General features: G+C 37.0%; 1 long non-coding RNA gene across 1 annotated transcript in view; it reads right to left on the reverse strand.

Annotated features, from left to right (window-relative positions):
- Window positions 1-22,677, reverse strand: part of LOC123586184 — a 32,815-nt gene extending 10,138 nt beyond the window's left edge. Inside the window, exon 1 of the long non-coding RNA XR_006706660.1 lies at window positions 22,493-22,677. This is a non-coding gene — a long non-coding RNA (uncharacterized LOC123586184). The remainder of the gene's footprint in view (window positions 1-22,492) is intronic.
- Between the last annotated feature and the right edge of the window lie 686 nt (window positions 22,678-23,363).

Consider the following 23,363-nt stretch of genomic DNA (forward strand, 5'->3'; position numbering starts at 1 on the left):
TTGAAATCAACCACAGGAAAAAGTCTGGAAAACCTCCAAAAGCATGGAGGTTAAAGAACACCCTACTAAAGAATGAATGGGTCAACCATGCAATTAGAGAAGAAATTTAAAAATATATGGAAACAAATGAAAATGAAAATCCAACAATCCAAACGCTTTGGGATGCAGCGAAGGCAGTCCTAAGAGGAAACTACATTGCAATCCAGGCCTATCTCAAGAAACAAGAAAAATCCCAAATACAAAATCTAACAGCACACCTAAAGGAACTAGAAGCAGAACAGCAAAGACACCCCAAACCCAGCAGAAGAAGAGAAATAATAAAGGTCAGAGCATAAATAAACAATATAGAATCTAAAAAAAAACTGTAGAACAGATCAATGAAACCAAGAGCTGGTTTACTGAAAAAAAAAAAAAAAATTGATAAACCTCTAGCCAGGCTTCTCAAAAAGAAAAGGGAGATGACCCAAATAGATAAAATCATGAATGAAAATGGAATTATTACAACCAGTCCCTCAGAAATACAAGCAATTATCAGGTAATACTATGAAAAATTATATGCCAACAAATTGGACAACCTGGTAGAAATGGACAAATTCCTAAGCATCCACACACGTCCAATACTCAAACAGGAAGAAATAGAAAACTTGAACAGAACCATAACCAGCAAAGAAATTGAACCAGTTTTCAAAAATCTCCCAACAAATAAGAGTCCGGATGGCTTCCCTGGGGAATTCTACCAGACATTTAAAGCAGAGATAATACCTATCTTTCTCAAGTGGTTCCAAAAAGTAGAAAGGGAAGGAAAACTTCCAGACTCATTCTATGAAGCCAGCATCACTTTGATTCCTAAACCAGACAGAGACCCAGTAAAAAAAAAAAAAAAAAAAAAAAGAGAACTACAGGCCAATATCCCTGATGAATATGGATGCAAAAATTCTCAATAAGATACTAGCAAATCGAATTCAACACCATATAAAAAGAATTATTCACCATGATCAAGTGGGATTCATTCCTGGGATGCAGGGCTGGTTCAACATTCGCAAATCAATCAATGTGATACATCACATTAATAGAAGAAAGGATAAGAATCATATGATCCTGTCAATCGATGCAGGAAAAGCATTTGACAAAATTCAGCATCCTTTCTTAATAAAAACCCTCGAGAAAGTCGGGATAGAAGGAACATACTTAAACATGATAAAACCTGTTTATGAAAAGCCCACAGCTAACATCATCCTCAATGGGGAAAAACTGAGAGCTTTCCCCCTGAGATCAGGGAGATGACAGGGATGTCCACTTTCACCGCTGTTGTTTACCATAGTGTTGGAAGTGCTAGCATCATCAATCAGACAACGAAAGGAAATCAAAGGCATCAAAATTGGCAAAGATGAAGTCAAGCTTTCACTTTTTGCAGATGACATGATATTATACATGGAAAATCCGATAGACTCCACCAAAAGTCTGCTAGAACTGATACATGAATTCAGCAAAGTCGCAGGATACAAAATCAATGTACAGAAATCAGTTGCATTCTTATACACTAATAAGGAAGCAACAGAAAGACAAATAAAGAAACTGATCCCATTCACAATTGCACCAAGAAGCATAAAATACCTAGGAATAAATCTAACCAAAGATGTAAAAGATCTGTATGCTGAAAACTATAGAAAGCTTATGAAGGAAATTGAAGAAGATGTATAAGAAATGGAAAAACATTCCATGTTCATGGATCGGAAGAATAAATATTGTTAAAATCTTAATACTGCCCAAAGCAATCTACACATTTAATGAAATCCCAAAATTGCACCAGCATTCGTATCAAAGCTAGAACAAGCAATCCTAAAATTTGTATGGAACCACGAAAGACCCCGAATAGCCTAAGTAATTTTGAAGAAGACCAAAGTGGGAGGCATCATGATCCCAGACTTTAGCCTCTATTACAAAGCTGTAATCATCAAGGCCGCATAGTATTGGCACAAAAACATAGACCAATGGAATAGAATAGAAACCCCAGGATTAGACACACAAATGTATGGCCAAGTAATCTTGACAAAGCAGGAAAGAATATCCAATGGAAAAAGACAGTCTCTTTAACAAATGGTGCTGGAAAACTGGACAGCAACATGCAGAAGGTTGAAACTAGACCACTTTAGACGACTTTCTTACACCATTCACAAAAATAAACTTAAAATGGATAAAGGACCTGAATGTGAGACAGGAAACCATCAAAACCGTAGAGGAGAAAGCAGGAAAAAACCTCTCTGACCTCAGCCGCAGCAATTTCTTACTTGACACATCCCCAAAGGCAAGGGAATTAAAAGCAAAAATGAACTATTGGGACCTCATGAAGACAAAAAGCTTGTGCACTGCAAAGGAAACAATCAACAAAACTAAAAGGCCATGGGAAAAACTAACGGAATGGGAAAAGATATTTGCAAATGACATACTGCTCAAAGGGCTAGTATCCAAAATCTATAAAGAGCTCACCAAACTCCACACCCGGGAAACAAATAAGCCAGTGAAGAAATGGGCAGAAAACATGAATAGACATCCAGATGGCCAACAGGTACATGACAAGGTGCTCAACATCACTCCTCATCAGGGAAATACAAATCAAAACCACACTCAGATACCACCTCACGCCAGTCAGAGTGGCCAAAATGAACACATCAGGAGACTATAGATGCTGGCGAGGATGTGGAGAAATGGGAACCCTCTTGCACTGTTGGTGGGAATGCAAACTGGTGCAGCCACTCTGGAAAACAGTGTGGAGGTTCCTCAGAAAATTAAAAATAGATCCACCCTATGACCCAGCAAAGCACTGCTAGGAATTTATCCAAGGGATACAGGAGTACTGATGCATAGGGGCACTTGTACCCCAATGTTTATAGCAGCACTTTCAACAATAGCCAAATTATGGAAAGAGCCTAAATGTCCATCAACTGATAAATGGATAAAGAAATTGTGGTTTATATACACAATGGAATACTATGTGGCAATGGGAAAGAATGAAATATGGCCTTTTGTAGTAATGTGGATGGAACTGAAGAGTGTTATGCTAACTGAAATAAGTCATACAGAGAAAGACAGATACCAAATGTTTTCACTCTTATGTGGATCCTGAGAAAGTTAACAGAAGACAATGGGGGAGGGGAAGGGGGAAAAAAAAAGGTTAGAGAGGGAGGGAGCCAAAATATAAGAGACTCTTAAAAACTGAGAACAAACTGAGGGTTGATGGGGGGTGGGAGGGAGGAGAGGGTGGGTGATGGGTATTGAAGAGGGCACCTGTTGGGATGAGCACTGGGTGTTGTATGGAAACCAATTTGACAATGAATTTCATATTAAAATAAATAAATAAATAAATAAATAAATAAATAAATAAATAAAATAGAATTCTGATTTCGATGAATCACAAAAAATAAAAATAAAATAAATAAAATTAAATTAAAACTTTTTTTTAAAGAACACTTAAATTGATGCAGAGATAGACTGCACTTCCAGTATAAACTACAACCATATTTTAGACTAACATAAGACAAAATTGTTCTAAATTTATCCAGAGGAATACATATGTGAGAATACCCAAGCCATTCGTGGAATGGTACAACCAGATTTCAACACATTTTGTAAAGAAAGAATTAAAGACAGGGACATTGGTGTGAGAATGAAGAGTTCCTGTAAACAAAACAGGAAGTCTAGGGATATATTTTATTCCATAAAATATTGTAGGTTAACATGAAAGTGACATTTCACAGACGTTCAGAAGAGAAATTATTCAACAAATGCTGTTGAGGTATTTGTTTCTTGGGGGGAAGAAAAGACTATGACCCTATGTGAATTCACAATGTAAAATACAGATAAATTAGATTTAATTCCTATAAAATGAAACCATACCTGAAATATAAGAAAATAAACACCTGATTTCAAGTTGCAGTATATTTGCATGATAAATGTCTAATGATGAATTAAAAATATAAATAATAGAAAAAATAAGAATAAAGCGACTATCTCAACGTGGAAAAGTTAACTATAACTTGTCTTATTTAGATAAAACAAGAAGAAAAAAAAGTAAAAAGGCAATAAACAAGATATTAAGATAATCAAATTTATTAACATATTCACATTTATTAGATATCAAAATAAAATCAAACTACACCAATGAACCAGAAGTTTCCTACTATCAACATAACATTGTTTTCAAATTATGAACACTCCACTTGTCGAAAAAGTGATAGAAAGTACCCTCCTGTATTTTAATGAAAAGGGTATAAATTGGTTCTGCCTTTCAAGAAAGAAAATTAGGAGAATATATCAAAAGAAGTAATGTTCACACCTCTTGACCTTGTAATTCTATGTCTATGGATTTATTCTAATGAAATACAGTCAGAGATGTTTACCATGCTTTACATATGATGGCATTTATCATATCAGTGTCATTTATAACTAATAAGAAAACAACTGAATATTAAAGGATTAAATTAATACTAGTATAGTGGCATGGACTATAGCTTTATAGTAATTAAAGTCTTGCTTTTATAGAATAATTAATGACTCAGGGGATGTTTATGGTATTGACTCCTTTAATAATATACACACACAAGGAAAATGTTTTAAAATAACTATGATTATTTTTAAGTAGAGAGTTGGAGTTTTTAAATACCTTTTTTTTGTGGATTTTTGCATATATTTTAACTTTTTGAGTAATTGTCTATATGTAATTCTCCAATTCTACTCCACCCCTTCTAACTTAAATGTACTCCATTTAGACTTTTGTTCAAATGAAACTCTGTGAAATGGCTTTTGAGAAGTCCAACAATGATGCCTGATTTGCTAAATCTAATGGCCCATTGGTTCAGTTTTTACCTTACCTTGAACATTATAACGTTCGACCCCATTGATCACACCCTTTTCCTTCATAGACTTTCTTCACTTGGCTTGCAGCCACCATCCCCGCTTAGTTTCCTTCCAAACTCTCTCTCCCCAGCCTTCTTGTTGATCGCTCCTTTGCTCCCTGAGGATCCCACAGCTCAGTTAATCTTTTCCTAGTTCATTCATGCTAACACTTGGCGAACTTAGGTTGTCTTACAACTTTAAATACCATCTTCAAGCCCACAGCACCCAAATGTATACCTCCAGCCTGGATGTCTGTCCTACACGTCACAATCAGATATCCAGCTATTAAAATCCACACCACTTTAATATCACATAGGAGACATCTCTTCACCTGCACCCTCAAGGAATAGATCTAGCTGACTCTATCCTAACATATATCGAAAATCCAACTCTTTCTCATCTAGTCTACAGCCTACCACCATTTTTCCCCCTGAATAACTGTAATAGCCCACTCACTAGTGTCTCTGACTCTTCCACTGCTCAAGAATCTGCTATCAACACAACCACCAGAGTGATCCTTGAAAACGTGAGGTGAATCATCTTTCGCTTGTGACATACAAAAGGCTATCCGTTTCATTAAGTGAAAGAAATGACCTCACAGTGCCATATAAGTCCCTGTATGATCATCCCTCACCCTCACGCTCGACATCTCTCTGAGCTCATCTCGTTCCTTTCACTTCGCTCCATTGTACACCGACCTCTTGCTGTTCATCAGATACGCGAGGCATGCTCCTACCTCAGGACCTTTGTACTTGCCTAGCATACTCTTCTCCAGAAAACTTATCGTTAACTCTCCCTCTTTTATTAAGGTTTTATTCAAGCTTTATCTTCTCAAATGGCTTACCTCAAAAACTCAACTTAAAAGCAGAACCTAAGGAGCAGGGGGTGGGGGAGGGGCAAAATGGGTGAAGGAGACTGGGAGATACAGGCTTCCGGTTACAGAATGAGTAAGTCATAGGGACAAAAGGTAGAGCATAAAGAATATAATCAATGGAATTATAATAGCATTGTATGGTGAGAGACGGTGAGCAGAGTATAACATATGAGGTTGTAGAACCACCATGCTACACATCTGAAATGCATGTAACATATGTCAACTCTACTTCAATTTTTAAAAACATAAAATAAAAAAATAAAGCAAAACAAAATAAAAACAGAAACTGCCTCCCAACTCTAATTTCCTAATCCTTTATAATCTGTGCTACTTTTTCCCACAACTGGGGTAAACATTACCATGCTTAGATCCAGGCAAGAGAGGCCCCTGACCCACGCTCCAGATGTTGAAGATAGCACCCTGGCCCTTCTCCAGCTGAGCCTTCTTCATGGAGCGAGGGAGCCAGTCCACGGGCGCAAGGGGCACGCGCACATGGAAGCAAAGGCCCTCCTTTCCTGGACCCTGATCTAAACAACAAGCATTCAAAACTGCCTTACCAAGCATCTTGTGAGAGCCTCTTCCCTGTGCATGTGCCCTCAGGATATCCCAAGACACTCGTATGTGCGGTTGGGTCACAAGTGGCCCAGGAGAAGCTGCTGAGGGAGAGACTTGAATAGAGTCTGGAAAATGTAGGCCAGAGTGTTATGTGGGTGTGCACAAAGCTCTTTCCATGTGAGCTGAAACAGGGCTGGGCAGGAAAGGGGGCTGAGCCAGGAACCAGCTCTCCATTTGCCTCCACTATCTCGACCTGAAACTCTGAAATGACTGAGAATCATAAATTGGCTTTTGGAAAATAGATACGTTGTACAGCAGGTCTGCGATCCATTCATTCCCTTTACAAAGTTGTGGTCACAAAATTCTCGGTGGAAAAAAAAATGTAAAAAAAAAAAAAGGGAGTTTTGTTGATTCCACAACTCACGACTGTGACTGGCTTTCATTTAGAGCTTTCTTTTTCCTTCCTGCCAAACTGAGAGCAGGAACCAAATATATACAGACCTGGTTTTGTCATATATGGCTCATGAGAATATAAAACCTTTCTAGAAGATAATTTGTCAATATGTATCAAAAGTGAGAATGAGTATTTTTTTTATCCTGAAATACCACATCTAGAAATGTACATTTAGCATAAGTAGACCCCAATGGATCATTCATGTTTGGGTAATATTAAATGTTACATTATTTAGTTTTTGATCTACATAGAGGAGTCCCTTTTCTGTTCCCTTATGGGAAAGCAAGTTCACCGTTTTCCAATTATGACTCAGAAACATAGTGTGCTGTTTTCCTGGACCATGCAGATTTCCACTGGCTACAAGCCCTGATGTTACTTTAAAGGAATTTCACTATAGCTAGGAATTTAGGCATAGGTTTCACTGCTAAAGTTTGCCCAAAGTGAGAATATTCTCTCTTGGAAAAAGAAGCTAAGTTCTAGTCCTGGCCATGGCTGTATGACTCTGCACAAGTCACCTTAAAATTCAGAAGTTTTAAGGCCTTCATCTGTCATCTGAGGGATTAGACTAAATATTCTTTAGGGTTTCTTCTGACTTTAGTTTTTATGAATTTGTTCCACGTTACAGGCTATAGCTGAGCACTCCAGAAAGGGGTAAGACATAATGGTTTTTTTGTTTTTGTTTTTGTTTTTGTTTTTGTTTTTGTTTTAATAACTGGAAGTTTATACCTCTTAATTCCCTTCACTTATTTCATCCCCACCTACCTCCCCTCTGACAACCACAAGTTTGTTTTCTGTATTTAAGAGTTTGGGTTTTTTTGTGTGTTTTTCTGGACCATGTTTGTATTCTTGAGAGTCTGACCAAGAAAGTCCAGTTGACAAGAGACATGCTCAGTGATGATCAGAGCAGGGTAGAAAGTATTAACAGTACCTATAAGCCTGAGGTGTTTGACATTCCACTTGACTAAGAAAAGAATTGGTTGCACCTTTAGGATGATTCTAATTGCAGGAGAGGGTGGTCTATAATTCTGGTAGAGGAAAGAGTTTGGCCTTTGAGAAAAGAAGACTATCAGTGTGGGATTCGTCCGTTATTATGCTCGTTCTCGGGGCGCCTGGGTGGCGCAGTCGGTTAAGCGTCCGACTTCAGCCAGGTCACGATCTCGCGGTCCGTGAGTTCGAGCCCCGCGTCGGGCTCTGGGCTGATGGCTCAGAGCCTGGAGCCTGTTTCCGATTCTGTGTCTCCCCCTCTCTCTGCCCCTCCCCCGTTCATGCTGTGTCTCTCTCTGTCCCAAAAATAAATAAACGTTGAAAAAAAAAAAATATATTATGCTCGTTCTCTTAATCATCATTTGGCTCTGCTTTCACAATACCCAAACGCGCCCACTCATCTTCGCATGCCTTGCGAATCCCCTACTCTAAGCCACCATCATCTCTCAGGGAGACTTCCAGAAAGGTCTCCTCACTGTCCCCCTACCCAATTGTTGCCCAGCTCTGTTCACTTACCACACAGAAAACAGAAAAAAATTCTTGCAATCAGATTATAGAACCCTAAAATGGCTTTCTTACCACTCTAAGAATAAAACTCAAACCCTATTAGTGGTGTATAAATTCCAACATGGAGGTCCAGCCCAACTTTCTAAATGTATCTCTTTTCCCTGCAATCTACACACTAGTGTATCCCAGCAGTGACCCAGACTGAATTTTTTCGTGTTCTTCCAACGAACCCAGCTATTTCTTACACTGGGTCCTCTACACTTGGTTTTCCCTCTGTCTGGAACTTTCTTCCACCCCATCGTCTTGTATCAGTTTGATGAAAAGCCATTTTCTCACTTTAGTCTCAGAAGTCAGTGGGAATTTCTTGGCTCTGACCACCTCCACCCTTTCATTTTGCCCCAAGCAGAGAAATATACATATATAATTATAAATATATATTTATACATTATAAAAATATAAATATAATACATAAATATGTAATAACTAATATATAAATATATACTTGTATGTTATATAAAATATCTATTTTTTCCATTCTGTTTTTAACTATTTCAATTTATGAATTAACTTTTTTTTAATTCACTGATGTCATTAAAATCTCAGCCATTAAGTCTTGAGTTCCTTGTCTCCCTTACCTAGAATGGTTGCCTACTATCACCAGCATTTTCTAACACATGATTCTGCTCTCTCTTCATAGCATTTAAGGATTCAGAAATCCATAAAAATGCTCTCAAGTCGAAAAATAAATCTACACCATTTATATTCCAGCAATTATTACCAAAGCACACCTAAAAATGAAGTGATTTGATAGTTAAACATTTAAATGCTATTTAGAAAAAAAGGGGAAAGGTGGAAAAAATATTCTTGCATGACAAGTTTCTAACAAGGACTTTTGTAAGGAAAGAATATAATACTCTTTGTTTAGGTAGCTTTATTCTTTAGATATTTCCACTGTAACAGTAAATTTTACAGAGTAATTTAATAAAGTGCCTCAATTTAAATAGCTGTTTTCTTTTCCCTTGAAGACATTCCTCTTTTGTGATTAGTGCTTGAAGAACAGTAAAACAATTTCTGCACTAATCTAGGAACCAGCAACCAAGAAAGCATGATGCAAATTTTTAAATTAGTCTAAAGTTCAATCCTCTCAGGAACTTTTAGGAAATCAACAGGAGATTCTTATAAAACAAAATCAAGAAAATCTCATAAAGTGTTGTTTTTAAAGATCTATTAATACACTGTGGTGTTAGTTCAACTTTACAACACAGCATATCATATCATTGGATGCAGGGGAATAGTTTCACAGAGCCATGAAATAAAAATATTACTGGGTCTTTATTACATGATTATTAGCTCATTAAAGCCACCAATGTCTTATTCTTAAGTAACCGACATGATTCTGTTACTGTTCGGAAATAAAATGATGTGTAGCTGCCCAATGGCTATAATAAAGTCACAAATAAGGTATCAAAAAGTAACAGAATGCTAAGTGACATTGGTGTGAACAGTAAGGGACATTCTTGTTTGCAGAAGTAATAATGCTTGTATCTGAAGTCATGACTTATGCAACCTGGCATGCATTCTTTGCCCATGGAGTTTTTTCTGAACTTGCTTGAGTATAGGACTACAGTAAAGAAATGGCAAATTGAGTATATGTTTTCATTTTCTGTGGATAAATGGACACGTTGGATAACTGACCATTTTAGACTTTCTTCTCCTGCCCCTCCTTTTTCCTCTTTAATGGAATACATTTAATGTTCATGAAAACTCATGGACTGACAGCTCTGGAGATGTATCGGTCCTCATGAATCCACAGGTACTGATTGGTAATTGGCAATATGTACTTTGCCCCGGAGAGGGGTTCAGTACCTGTGCTCGATGAGCTGTGGGTTTGCCAATGAAGTTATTGACGAGGATGGCAATTCGTGTCAGGCAGAGAGAGGTCAATACAACAAAATCTGAGAAAAATAACTGACTTTCTGTCGAATGCACATAAATAAAACATCAGGGATATAAATCAAAGTGGAGGATCAAAAGGGAGATAATTCTGTTGTTCAGGTCATACTGTAACAGGGGACACTATGTGTCACATTGTCTTTTTGATCTTTAGCATCCATTTTTATATTGGTTGGTAGAGAAAAAAGAAGTTCAGGAAAAAATAATACATATTTTATTATTCTGATTAAATCAGAAGTTACCTTTTGCATATCCTTTTTCCGGGTTCCTAACTACCACTGGAGTATCTTTTTTAGAGACTCAAAATATTACCAAGAAGAATAAGAGACACCAAGCAATCAGAACCCACAGGCACTATAATCAAACTGAAAAGATGCAAACTGTAAAAAACCAATATGATATTCTACAACGTCTTCACATCAGTCTATGCTTTTTTTTCTGTAGGCTCACATTTCACTGATTCATTTTTGTGAACTCTTCTACTTTTGCAAATGTCAAGTTATTAGACTTCGTGAGACCAGTTGTGGAAAGTTAGGAAACTGTTGTCAGTGTAGTATATTGAAAACAGCACCTACTGAAATCAGTAAGACATGAGTTTGCTAGACCAAATCTACTCATCCCAAATAAATGAATTTGGGCAATGTATATCACCTCCATGAGCATCCCTCTTCCTAGACATAGAATTTTAAAAATATAGAGTTATTTAAAAATAAGACAGTGGCTGTAAAATCATAGTCACCCAAGAGTGATATATATATGTTAAAAATATGTGCACTCTAGTCAAAGCCTTCTGTAGATAGCATATACTAATACTAATGAATTAAATATTTGTATATAATAAAATAGTGATTTTCAATTTGACAACATCAAAACAAGGAGAAGAGGAGTAGTCAGACTTGATAAAGAAAAATTACAGTACAGTTCAGTTCTTCAAAAACACGATCTTTCACCCTTATTCCAAAGACCTGTAATCATGATGACATCTTGGTGAATTTTCTTTAGGAAATTTTGAGTTATCACCAGAAAATGTACGACATTAGTGAGCTAACTGTAAGAGAGTCAATGATAGATATATATAAAATTTAAAAGTGTTCTTTTCAGCAGCTTCAGCTTTACTCTCAGGATCCATTTAATGAAATGATAAATATTCCCTCACTAGATTCACCTCCAAACTTGTGCAAAGCCTTTAACTTTGCCCAGAGGACCAACTCTCTTCTCTCCCACTTGATCTTGTTGAATGGTATTGCTACAGTCAAGGTATGAGCTCATGGTGATTAGCAGAAATGGCTCATTGGCTCGGACGATGACAGATGGGTGGCATAGGAATAGTGCTATAGAAACACTCTTGAGAAATGCTACAGTGGTGAAAGTTATATTACATAGGATTTGTACTGGAGCTGTATATCTAATAGTAGTATTTAATTTTTATGTTTATACTGGAATTTCAGAAATGAAATTGAATGATAGAAGAGAGAAGTCCTTTGTGATGACTCTAAAATACTGGTAGGAAACCTGAGCTCCGTTGCTCCATCATGTTATCCTAGCTAGTTACGCCCACTTCATAACATTGTACCCTCATTATACTGAAATTAACTACCCTCCCTTTCAGCTCTTTGGGCAACATTGAAAGCAATTTGGTAGGCTGATCCTGAGCCTTAAAAATATTCATGATCATTGACACATTATTATACTTCTGAACACCTATACAATGGAAAAAATCTAAAATATAGAAAGAAAGAATCTAGATGCCAAAATATTCCACAGACATTTATATTTCTAAAAATATTGGAAACAACATATGTGGCCACTAGAAGGTAAACAGTAATATAAAATCAGTTTTATTCTTAATATGGGGAATTATACAGCTAATAAGATGTTTATAAAATTATCTAGCCAAGTGTGTGCTAGTATTGCAATATTAAGTGAAAAAGTCACAATAAAAAATTTTATATGCACCATGATGTGAAAAACATTCTGAGACAAAAGGTTGAAAGAAATAGAACAACAGATTAATGTTGATTTCTTGTATAAAGAGAAATTTTTTCCACTTCTTCTTTTAACTCTAATGTACTTATTACTATGTATATATTCCCTTCCTAGTCAAAAAACAACTTATAAAAGATTAATATGGGCATCATTTAGCTTTAGAAGCATTGGCAGTTTAGGGAAATTTCTCCAATGTACAGTCGTTTAAAGATTAGATCTCAGAGGAAATTGAACTTCCTAAATAATAATGAAGGTAGAGTCTTAGTAAAAAATGTATTTGATTCATTACTGAGTTATTCCTCTGGTATACTGGTAGATCTGATAATAAGACTCTGAAAGTCTTTGAAACTTCTCTATCCAAAGCATCTTTTTGCTTCCTAAATCAACCTGAAATTTGGAGAAAAACATGTTGGTGATTTTTTAAAATGTACCAGTCTCTGGACCACCTTGAGAATGCTGGCTATGGGTATCTGACATTCCAGTAATATATCACTGTGATGTGACATCCAGGGAAGACATCCTGATGAGAAATCACTTGCAAGACATTGAGTACCTCCTCTGATAATACGCTGCTTGAATATATCCTTGATAGAACTGATAGCTAGAGGAGGAATATTCTTTTTTTTTTTTTTCAACGTTTTTATTTATTTTTGGGACAGAGAGAGACAGAGCATGAACGGGGGAGGGGCAGAGAGAGAGGGAGACACAGAATCGGAAACAGGCTCCAGGCTCTGAGCTGTCAGCCCAGAGCCTGATGTGGGGCTCGAACTCACAGACCGCGAGATCGTGACCTGGCTGAAGTCGGACGCTTAACTGACTGCGCCACCCAGGTGCCCCTAGAGGAGGAATATTCTAAAAGAGCCTCCAAGAATCTCATGACAAAAAAAAAAAAAAAGTACATGGTTTAATTTTCAATTCTAGATTATCTCAACAGGGAGAAACATTGGCATGAATGTGTGTACAGCATATAGGGGATAACTGATAGTACAGACATACCTTATTTGAACGTGCTTCACTTTATTGTGCTTCACAGATACTGTTTTGTTGTTGTTGTTTGTTTTTTTGGTTTTTGTGGTTTTTTTGTTTTTTTTTTTTTTACAAATTGAAGGTTTGTGGCAACATGGCTTCAAGCAAGTCTCTGGGTACCATTTGCCACCGACGTTTGCCCATTTTGGGTCTCTCTGTCACATTTTGGTAATTCTCACAGTATTTCGAGGTTTTTCATTATTATCACTGTATTTGTTATGGCAATCTGCCATTGGTGGTTGTATCTCCCTGAAAGCTCAGGTGATGGTTAGGATTTTTTAGTAGTAACAGATTTCTTAATTAAGGTACGTACATTTTTTTTTTTTCTGTTGCACACTTAAGAAACCACAGGATAGCATCAACATAAATTGTAGATGCACTGGGGAACCCAGAAATGTGGGTGGCTCACTTTATTGCTATATTGGCTTTATCACCGTGATTTGGAACCAAATCCATAGTACCTCCGAGGTATGCTTGTATAAAGAAATCTACCCGTGGAAGCATGCTTGGAAAGGAAACTTAGGTATGGCTGTCAACCTGAGTAGAAAGTATCCCAAATAGGGGAGAAACAATTATGAATACAAAGGATTTCCATTGTATTGTTACCCAGCTCATTTCACTCTGAATACATCCTTTTGACAGAAAGTTGATCCTTAAATAAAGGCGATGGGTTTTGCATGTTGATTTATACCATCTCTCACACAGGACAGTAAAGATACCTTTAGTGTTTGAGAAATAAGATTTTCTTCTAAGTAGATAAAATGTGGGGGAAATAGCTTCCAAAGTTGACATGGGTAATATTTATAAGACCATATGTCATAAGTGAGGAAACAACTTGCTACAGAAATTATGTTTAGAAAGAGCAAACAAATGAGTGTAGTTTTTAATATGAGACCTGATTCATATATATGTACACATATATAAAATAGACATATGTGTATAAAATATATATATATAAATATATACATGTACATACAAGTTATATATTTTTTTTTCTTTCCCCAAAATTCAGGTCACAAGAAGTGACAAGTTAGCACAATTCAAGAATTTATGTGACCGTTAATAGTTCCATTAATGGCAACACATCCACAAGAACACACTGAGAGGGAGCCAGGGTCTTTTCCTTTTCTAGAGAGAAGTGGGAAAGAAAGTCAATCATTGCCAAGATTCTTGCTCTGACTTTTGTCTCTGTTTCTTTCTGCCTGCTGGTTTCTTTCTCTCTTACTGCAGACTGGCTTCCTCACATAGTGGGCACATGGGCTCCTGTCATCTCCAAGCCTCCTTTCCAAAGGTTCCACCACCAGGCTACCTCTCCTCTCTTAGTTCTAATATTCAAATTCACATGAAGGAGTCTAACTGGCCCAAATCTTGTCAGATATTCCTGTGTAGATTCCTCCTCTCTGGCATTTGGGCAAATTGTAAGCTCTGAAATATTTGTCAGTAGAACCATATTAAGTCTTGAAAACGCCAAAGGAAATAATAGCAAATGCTGCTACTGTTGAAACTTCCTGCCCATCCCATTCAAGAATTATGATTTTTACAAGGTTGTGTATACTTCGTAATAGCCTCTTCACCTCTGACACCTAGACCACAAAAGTAAGTAACTGCCCAAGTAGAGTGTGAATCTCTCTAAAAATTCCCTTGTATTCCTGTTGAATATTTTATAAACAAACTTTTCATTTTCACATTATTATAGATTCATAAGCATCTGTAAGAAATAATTGGGAAAGATCACATGTACTCTTTATTCAGTTACCCCCTGCGAAATCTTTTAACAGTGCAGTACAGTATCAGAACCAGGACACCTGCCATTGACACGGTCAAGAAACAGAACAGGTCTGTCACCTCAGACACCCTACATGCTGCCCTTTCGGAGCCACATCCTCCCTCTGACACACCTTGGCAATTACTGACCTGTTCATCATTTCTGTATCCTTGTCATTTCAATAACGTTACATAAGTGAAATTATACACTGTGTAACTTTGGGGATTGGCTTTTTTCACTCACCATAATTTTCTTGAGATTCATCCAAGTGGTTACATATATCAATAGTTTTCTCCTTTTTACTGTCGAGTAGTGTTCCATGGTAAGTAAGGATGCGCCACAGATTCTTTAACAATTTATGCAGGGAAGGACACAATGGCTTGTTTCCAGACTGTGCATATTGCAAATAAAGCTGCTATGAACCATTTGTGTAGAGGATTTTATGGGAACACAAGTTTTCTCTGGCATAAATGCCCAAGTGTGCAAAAGTAGGATTTATATCGTACCTGCCTATTTACTTTCTGTAAGAAACTGCGGAGCTACTTTCCAAAGTGGCTGTAGCATTTTATATTCTCACCAACGATGGACGTGATCCAGTTTTTGTGCATCTCTAGCAGCATTTGGAGTTATCATTATTATTTTTTAAATTATAGTCATTACGATAGGTAGTCAGAAATAATGAGAAGTAATTCATTGTCTTTGCAGTTTGCATTTCCGTGATGACTAATGATGTTGCACATCTTTCCATGTGATTATTTGCCATCTGACTATCCTCTTTGCTGAAATGTCTCTTCATGCCTTATGCCCAGTTGCTATTTTTTTTTTTTTTTACTATTAAATTTGGAGAGCTCTCTCTATATTCTATGTTCTAGTCCTTTTGCCAGATGTGTGGTTTGCAAATATCTTCTTCCAGTCTGTTACTCATGTTTTTATCCTACCATCATCATTCACAAAATAAGTGTTTTTGGTTTTGATGAAGTCCAAATAATTTTCACCCCCAATTGTCAGGCTTTTGGTGTCAAGTCTAAGAACTGTTTGACTTGACCTGAAAGTTCCCCCCCCCTTTTTTTTTCTAACTGGTTCAGAGCTCTACACTTTAGGTTTAAGTCCATAATTTTTCTTGAGTTGATTTTTGTATATGGTGTGAGGTTTAGGTTGGGATTTTTGTTTTGCCCACGGGTCCAGTTATTCTAACGGCGCTTGTTGCACAGGCCGTCCTTTCTCCGTCAAATTGCTTTCACTCCTTTGTCAAAAATCACCTGAACATATTTGTGTGGATCTCTTTCGAGATTCTTTATTCTTTTCCATTTATCTAATTCCATCCCTCTGCCAGTATTTCACTGTCTTGGTTACAGTACTGGCATTATAGGCCTTAATAGCGGGTAGAGTGATTCCTCCTATTTTTTTCTTCCTGTTCGAGATAGTTTTATCTGTTCTGTGCCTTATTCCTTTCTATATACATTTCAGAATAAGCTTGTCTGTGTGTACACAAAGACTTGCTGGGATTTTGTTCATGTTAAATTTTCAGCCACCCTTAGAAAAATAAACTCAGAATCTTTCCAAAAGAAGCAAAAATAGAATACAAAAATTTTTAATGGAAATTCATTAAAATTCTGTCAATCCGATGCTCAGTGTTAGAATTCCTTGTGTAGGTTGAATGTTTCTTGCCTGAATCCCTAAGCTGATGTTCTATAGCAGAAGCTGGCAAACTTTGGCCCATGCCACCTCTGTTTAATAAGGCCTGTGAGCTAAGGATGTTTTTTACATTTTTTAAGGGTTGAAAAAACAAACACAGAAGAATATGTGACAGAAGCCGTATGTTGGCCACAATGCCTAAAATGTATCTGTCTCTTTAAAGAGAAAGCTTGCTGACCCCTGTTCTATAGTGTCACACATTTGCATTTTGGAACATAAAAGGAAATAAATTGTTACCATCTAAAAAATGTTAAAATTCCTCACTGATAACTGCATTTACAAATATATACACTTCTTTTCAGCCAAGTTAAGATCACCAAGTAAATGAATCTCTAAGCTTTTGAATAGATTGTATTAAAATTATGACACGGGCGCCTGATTGGCTCGGTCAGTTAAGCTTCTGACTTCGGCTCAGGTCATGATCTCGCGGTTTGTGGGTTCAAGCCCCACCCACATCAGGCTCTGTGCTGACAGCTCAGAGCCTGGAGCCTGCTTCAGATTCTGTGCCTCCCTCTGTCTCTGCCCCTCCCCCAGTCATGCTCTGTCTCTCTCACTCTAAAAAAAATGAATCCGTGTTAAAAAAAATTTTTTTAAATAAGGAAAAAATAAAATTCTGTAACAGACAACATACGTTTCTAATTTAATGTAGTTTTGCAAACTGAAAAGCAGAATACTTTTCAAATGGAAAGTATTATTATTATTATTCACATTATTAAAGCAAGATAATTTTATGGAGGCAGCAAAGAATACTGCTTATTAAGAACATGGATTTCTGATGGGGCGCCTGGGTGGCTCAGTCAGTTGAGTGTCTGACTTTGATTTTGGTTTAGGTCATGATCTCACAGTTTGTGGGTTCGAGTCCCAGATTGGGCTCTGTGCTGGCAGTGCAGGCCCTGCTTGGAATTCTCTCTCCCTCCCTCTGCGCCTCCCCTGCTCGTACTCTCTCTCTTTCTCAAAATAAGTAAATAAACTTTAAAAAAAAGTTTTTAAAAGGAACATTTCTGAGCTAACTGCTGTGAGTTGAATCCTTGCTTTGTGACTAGCTAGTTGTGTTATTGGCCAAGTATCTTAACCTCTGTGAGTTTTAGTTTTGTCATCTGTAAAAAAAAAAAAAATGAAAACAGTGCTCATACCAGAGTGTCATAGTGATGATTAAATGTGTTAATACATGTAAAGAGTATTGCAGTGGCTGAAATAATGATCTGTGTAACATGCATTTACTAGTAATATTATTACTTATATGTGATTCACGGTATTCTTTGTTAACATAGTCCGAAAACTAACAACTTATCCACATCACCGAAATCTTAAGGAGATGATTCTTCTCATGGTAGTTGTATTTATAACTTTTAAAGGAAATAATTTGACATCATTATTCATTCAAGAGATATGGATTCTTTAGCTAGCACAGTGCCAGGCACTGCGATGGTAAAAAGATACAAGCTCTCCCCCCACAAGGACGTTACAAGGTGTATCCTTGAAACTGATGCAGTGACAGACCTGTATATTTTACTCAGTGTAAATACAAGTAAATAGCATTCTGTGAAATTTAAATGCCAGCCTGTAAGCTGCAATATACTTAAGTAAACATATCAACATAATGGATTTTTTATTACCTGGAAAGCAGAAATCATGAAAATAGACACAGAAAACTAAAATGTGAACATTACCCCAAGCTCCGTGCTTCAGAGATAAATCATGAAACTTTCTAATTCTGGCACAAAGTTATTGTATATAATTTTTATCTCACAATAATAAAGAGGACATGCAAAAGAATGCCTTGCCATCAAGTTATCCAAGTTGCATTTGTATAGAAAAAACCAATTTGTGACTATTAGAGGCACAGTTACACTGAGCTGTAAATCAGAGCAGGAAGGCAAGCTAAATTTCTTCGATGCAAGTTTGATTCTCAAGGGTTACCTAACTGCAGGCGAAAATGTAGCTGAACACATGAATAAGCTTTTCACTTTGTTGTCATGTTTTTTAGTATAGTTGGTTTCCTCTCAAACTCAGACTTGATAACTACTTTAAGTGTAGGGTCATTATTTTAAAGAGATGAAATGTTATGTCTGCTTTATGTGACAGAAAAGGAAACTTTCTCCCTCGATTTCCTTCCTTAACCTGCATTGTGCCTGTTATCCAATTATCCATCATGGCCAGTATCTTTATACTAAACAGCTAAAACCTTTCCAGAAAAAAAAAATCATTTCTAAAACGCAGGAAACATAAACATATACAAAAAATTTCAAGTGAATTTCTCTAAAATTTCCTACAAAAGATTAACCTGTTTGTAAGCCAATGAGTGAAAGGACATACCAGCTTGTGATTCAGTAAAATTTCTTCCATTCCAAAGAGGGTAACCCGTAAGAAATATCTGGAAGTTTTTAAATCAGTTTTCCGAAATGTTATTTCTTGTTCGTCACTTTGTCATTAAAAGCTTTAACCTGTGGTGTAACTTTTGTGGTTTGAAGACATGAGTCCGCTGACATCAGCACGCAGTCAGAGACAAACCAGATGGAGAGAGTATTGAGATTTCTGCATATATTAAGCAGTAATACTCCACTTGAGATAACCTTTGCCTTAGTGCTTCATAAATACTTCCTTAGGCTGGAACGGGAATCCTATTCTTTGTATGATCGAAATTACCTACTAACCTACTAAATCTCTAGACAAAAGTCATCCAATCTGGCTTTCGCTTAAGTACAATATATTTAATCCTATACCCGACACATGTTCCCTTTTGAGACCTCAAGAAGAATAATACATTGAGGGATACTAATAGTTTCCCAATTTAAATAGGCCTCAAATTTCACTTTGCTCTTAAAACAGCCCTTCCAGTTTCTGAACTTGTAGAATGATTTTCATGGCCCATGCCTCAAATGATTTTAAAAAGTAATGAAATATCTTCATTAAACATACAATCGTGATTGAGCTGAGTTTTTCTGGTTTTTCAGACATTCAGTGATCAAAGTTCATTTGACCTTAAGTGAACTGATGATGTGTATACAATAGCTAAATTCTGAAGCTATCTTTTTATTTGTAGAGACATCCTCTTAAGCCCAGAATCCCTAAAATATATGTTCGGTCCCCAGATCGGAGGTGAAATAGCTAAATGATTTGTTTGCTGGAACATCTGAATATATTCAGCACCACAAATGCAGAGAAGCCTAACAGAAAGTAATTATAGGCCCATGTTTACACCCACTTATTAGTAAGACAGAGCATATTGTGCAAGCAAGGGGTATCCACACGCTTTACGTTTAACAAGTTATCTCTCAGGCAGCTGTCATTCTGGTGAAGATAAGACAGCCACACATCAAATGTAAATTACTTTTCACCTCATCGATCAGAGTCAAAAAAGAGCGCTTAAAAGTAAACAAAACCACCAGGCTGCTCAGCTCTCCCTGTGATTTAAGTCAACAGTTGGCATGAATGCTGAAGGGGAGTAAAGAATTAAGAGCACACGCAGCTCATTCTTCCTGGCTCGACAAATAACTTTCAGAAATTTAATTCAATTAACCAAATATTTATGAAGTGTCCACCGTGGAGAACGCAGAACAGGCTTCTCTCCTTTCAAAAGCCTACCGTCTCTTAAATGGGGGTTGGGATGGGCTGGCGAGTGGCCAAAGGGCAGAAAGAGAGCTGCCAGGAGAATACAAATAACTAGATAGTAAAATAAATATGCACACTGCCGTGAAAATTCAAGGGAAGAGATCTCATCTCACACAGAAAGTGTAGTGGCCAAGTGTACATACTTCAATCAGACCCTTGGTCTAACTTTTAAGAAAATAGAGACACTGTGGTATACAAGACTTGACCTTTCACGAGAAGCTCTGACCTTGCAACAGTATCAACCAGGAGTCCCCAGCAAGGCGGTTGACTACTGACTTAACAATTCTGAATTAACGAATCTGCACAGGAAAACCTAACCCCAAAGAAGAGGTCCCTGCCAAATGACTTGTTAACATTCCTTCAAGCATTATGGCTTTGTGAAATTACAGTTGTTGACTAAAATAGAGTTGTTGGCTAACAATCAACGAGGCATGTATGTAGGGGTCTAGGATCCGCCTTTATAAACACTGATTTAATGAAGGCAAGTTTTCATGGGGATGGAATTAAATTCACAACTGCATCTCTGTTTAATAATATTAATTTCAGGGGCGCCTGGGTGGCTCAGTCGGTTGAGTGTTCGACTTTGGCTCAGGTCAGGATCTTAAGGCTCGTGAGGTCCTGCCCTGCATCGGACTGTCTGCTGTCAGCACAGAGCCGGTTTCGGATCTTCTGTCCCCACCTCTCTCTCTCTCTCTCTCTCTCCTCTCTCTCTCTCTCTCTCTCTCTGCCCCTCCCCTACTTGCTCTCTCCCTAAAAAATAAAGATTTAAAAAGTAATAATAATTTCAGAATCATCAGAGCAATCTCGTTTTACTGAAATCAGGTCTGCATTTTTTATCCAGGCCTGGAAAGGCAGGGGCTGTCCAGAGATCCATGGTCTCTCCATTTCTTCCCTGTACGGCACATCCTTGTCCTCATGCTGGGGAGCAATGACAAGGGCCTGTCATCACATCCATTCTAGCAAGCTCATAGGAGAAAGGAGTAAGGAGGCAAAGGCAAAGCGTGCCCACAAATTATCTTCCACAAACATTCCTAGAAGCTGCCGCACAATGAATTTGAATCTTGTTTTATCTTCTTTAGCAGAGTGGAGTCACGTGGCCACACAAGTTGAAAGAGAGCCTAAGTAATGTAGTTTTTCTTCTGCATGGCCCTGTGCCAACTGAAATTGAGGGTTGCTCTGAGAATAAAGGAAAGAATAGATTTTGGCCTCTTCCACATTGGCTGAAAAAGTATACATTCGTCAGCTCATCGTTAGTCCATAGCCAGCCAAAGTATACTTTGCTAAGATGAGAAAGTATTTGGGAATTTTTATCCAGGAATTTCACTCCTGGGAATTTATTCTGAGCAAAATCAAAAAGGAAAAAGTACTAAATGCACAAAGATGCCTTTCACAACGTTATGAACGGAAGAAGGAGGGAAGTTCAACGACCTACAATAGGCAAATAGTTATAAAAATATTGATAATTTCACAATGAAATAATATGCAGCAATAAAACATACTTATGAATTTTACACAGACTCAAGGAATATATTAAGTGAAGAAGTATATAAAATGCCTATATACTACTATTATAGTAATTTAATAAGAACAAATAGGCATGAAAAAACTTGGAAAGATATATATCAAAATAATACTAATGTCTATCTTGGAATAGTAGGATTAAGAGACACTTTTTCCTTTTTCTTCCAGTTTTTCATTTATAATGCAATTTAATATCAGAATATAATACAATTCAAATAATGATTAAGGATTTCCTCGTTTTTCACACTTTTCAATCCACAATACGCTACTTTTATTTGTATTTCACGATTCTCTCTAGTCTTATCTTTTATGTGTAACTCCCCAGTTATATCTGAAGGTGTCCATTTTTTAAAGTATGAAAAATTTTGTCACTTCAGGTGACTTGAATTTATAAATAAATAGAACTTAGATATTCACGTTGTATTTGCTACACCAGCCAACTATTATTTAACAAATTCTATTTAGAAACTGATTGCTTTTGTTAATAAGTTTGAGTTTCCATGATTAAAGTTTTAAGTTTTTAGTGAAACCTATATTTTCTGTTTTAAGTTTGATAAGTATACCTTGTAAACATGCTAAATAATAAATTTTGCTAAATGATAACAACCAACTATTTAAAATTCATGCAAACCACTCATGGGAATATTATTATTTATTAGTCGCTTACCATGTATTATTCAGTATTAGTGGCCATCTTTTCTTGGGTTTATATGGAGAAGATGTCTGTAGCCACAGTAAATCCAGGAAGTGATGGGAACTATTTAAAGTTCCAAAAGACCAAAATGACCACTTTCTGTGTTGTCTACACTCTGGACAGCTCTTCCATGAGATGTATGAATGTCTTAACGTGTCCTCCAGAAACAATAAAGGAAACAAAATGACTCATCATTTCCAAATGAGCACCCAGTAAGGGTATTGAAAGTAACGTGATATGAGAGATCAGCTGGTATTTAACTCAACTATTTCATGTAGGAGTGTTTTTTCATGTGGGAATAATAGGATACAAAAATCAAATTTTATATGGAAGTGGCTGGGTGGCTCAGTCAGTTAAACATACACCTCGATTTCAGCTCAGGTCATGATCTCAGGATTTGGGAGATAAAGCCCCACGCCAGGCTCTGACCCTGGCAGTGTGGAGCCTGCTTGGGATTCTCTTTCTCTGTCCCTCCCCTGTTTATTTTCTCTCTCTCTCTCTCTCTCTCTCTCTCAGATAAAAAATAAAAGAGAAAAATCAAATTTGGTATGAATTAGAAGAAGAATAAAATCAAAACAAAAATGGCTCAGCTGCATGTTGAACTTTTTGTAAAACAAGGTGGGCAAATTTATATGATTTTAGGAATTCACATACAGGTGCCTTGTCTCCTCTGAAATAATTCAGGCACCCTGGAAGACAATCTACAATGTTCCTAACTACCCACAAAGTCTGACCACAGATCTTTAAATTGAGAGAGACAGGTTTGTTAGAGGAACAGAAAGTTACAAGGAAAGCAAATGTGTCAAAAAAAAAAAAAAAAAAAAGGGGGGGGATACGTGCTCAC

The sequence above is a fragment of the Leopardus geoffroyi genome, chromosome B1, assembly GCF_018350155.1.
Source record: "Leopardus geoffroyi isolate Oge1 chromosome B1, O.geoffroyi_Oge1_pat1.0, whole genome shotgun sequence".
NCBI classification, from domain to species: Eukaryota; Metazoa; Chordata; class Mammalia; order Carnivora; family Felidae; genus Leopardus; species Leopardus geoffroyi.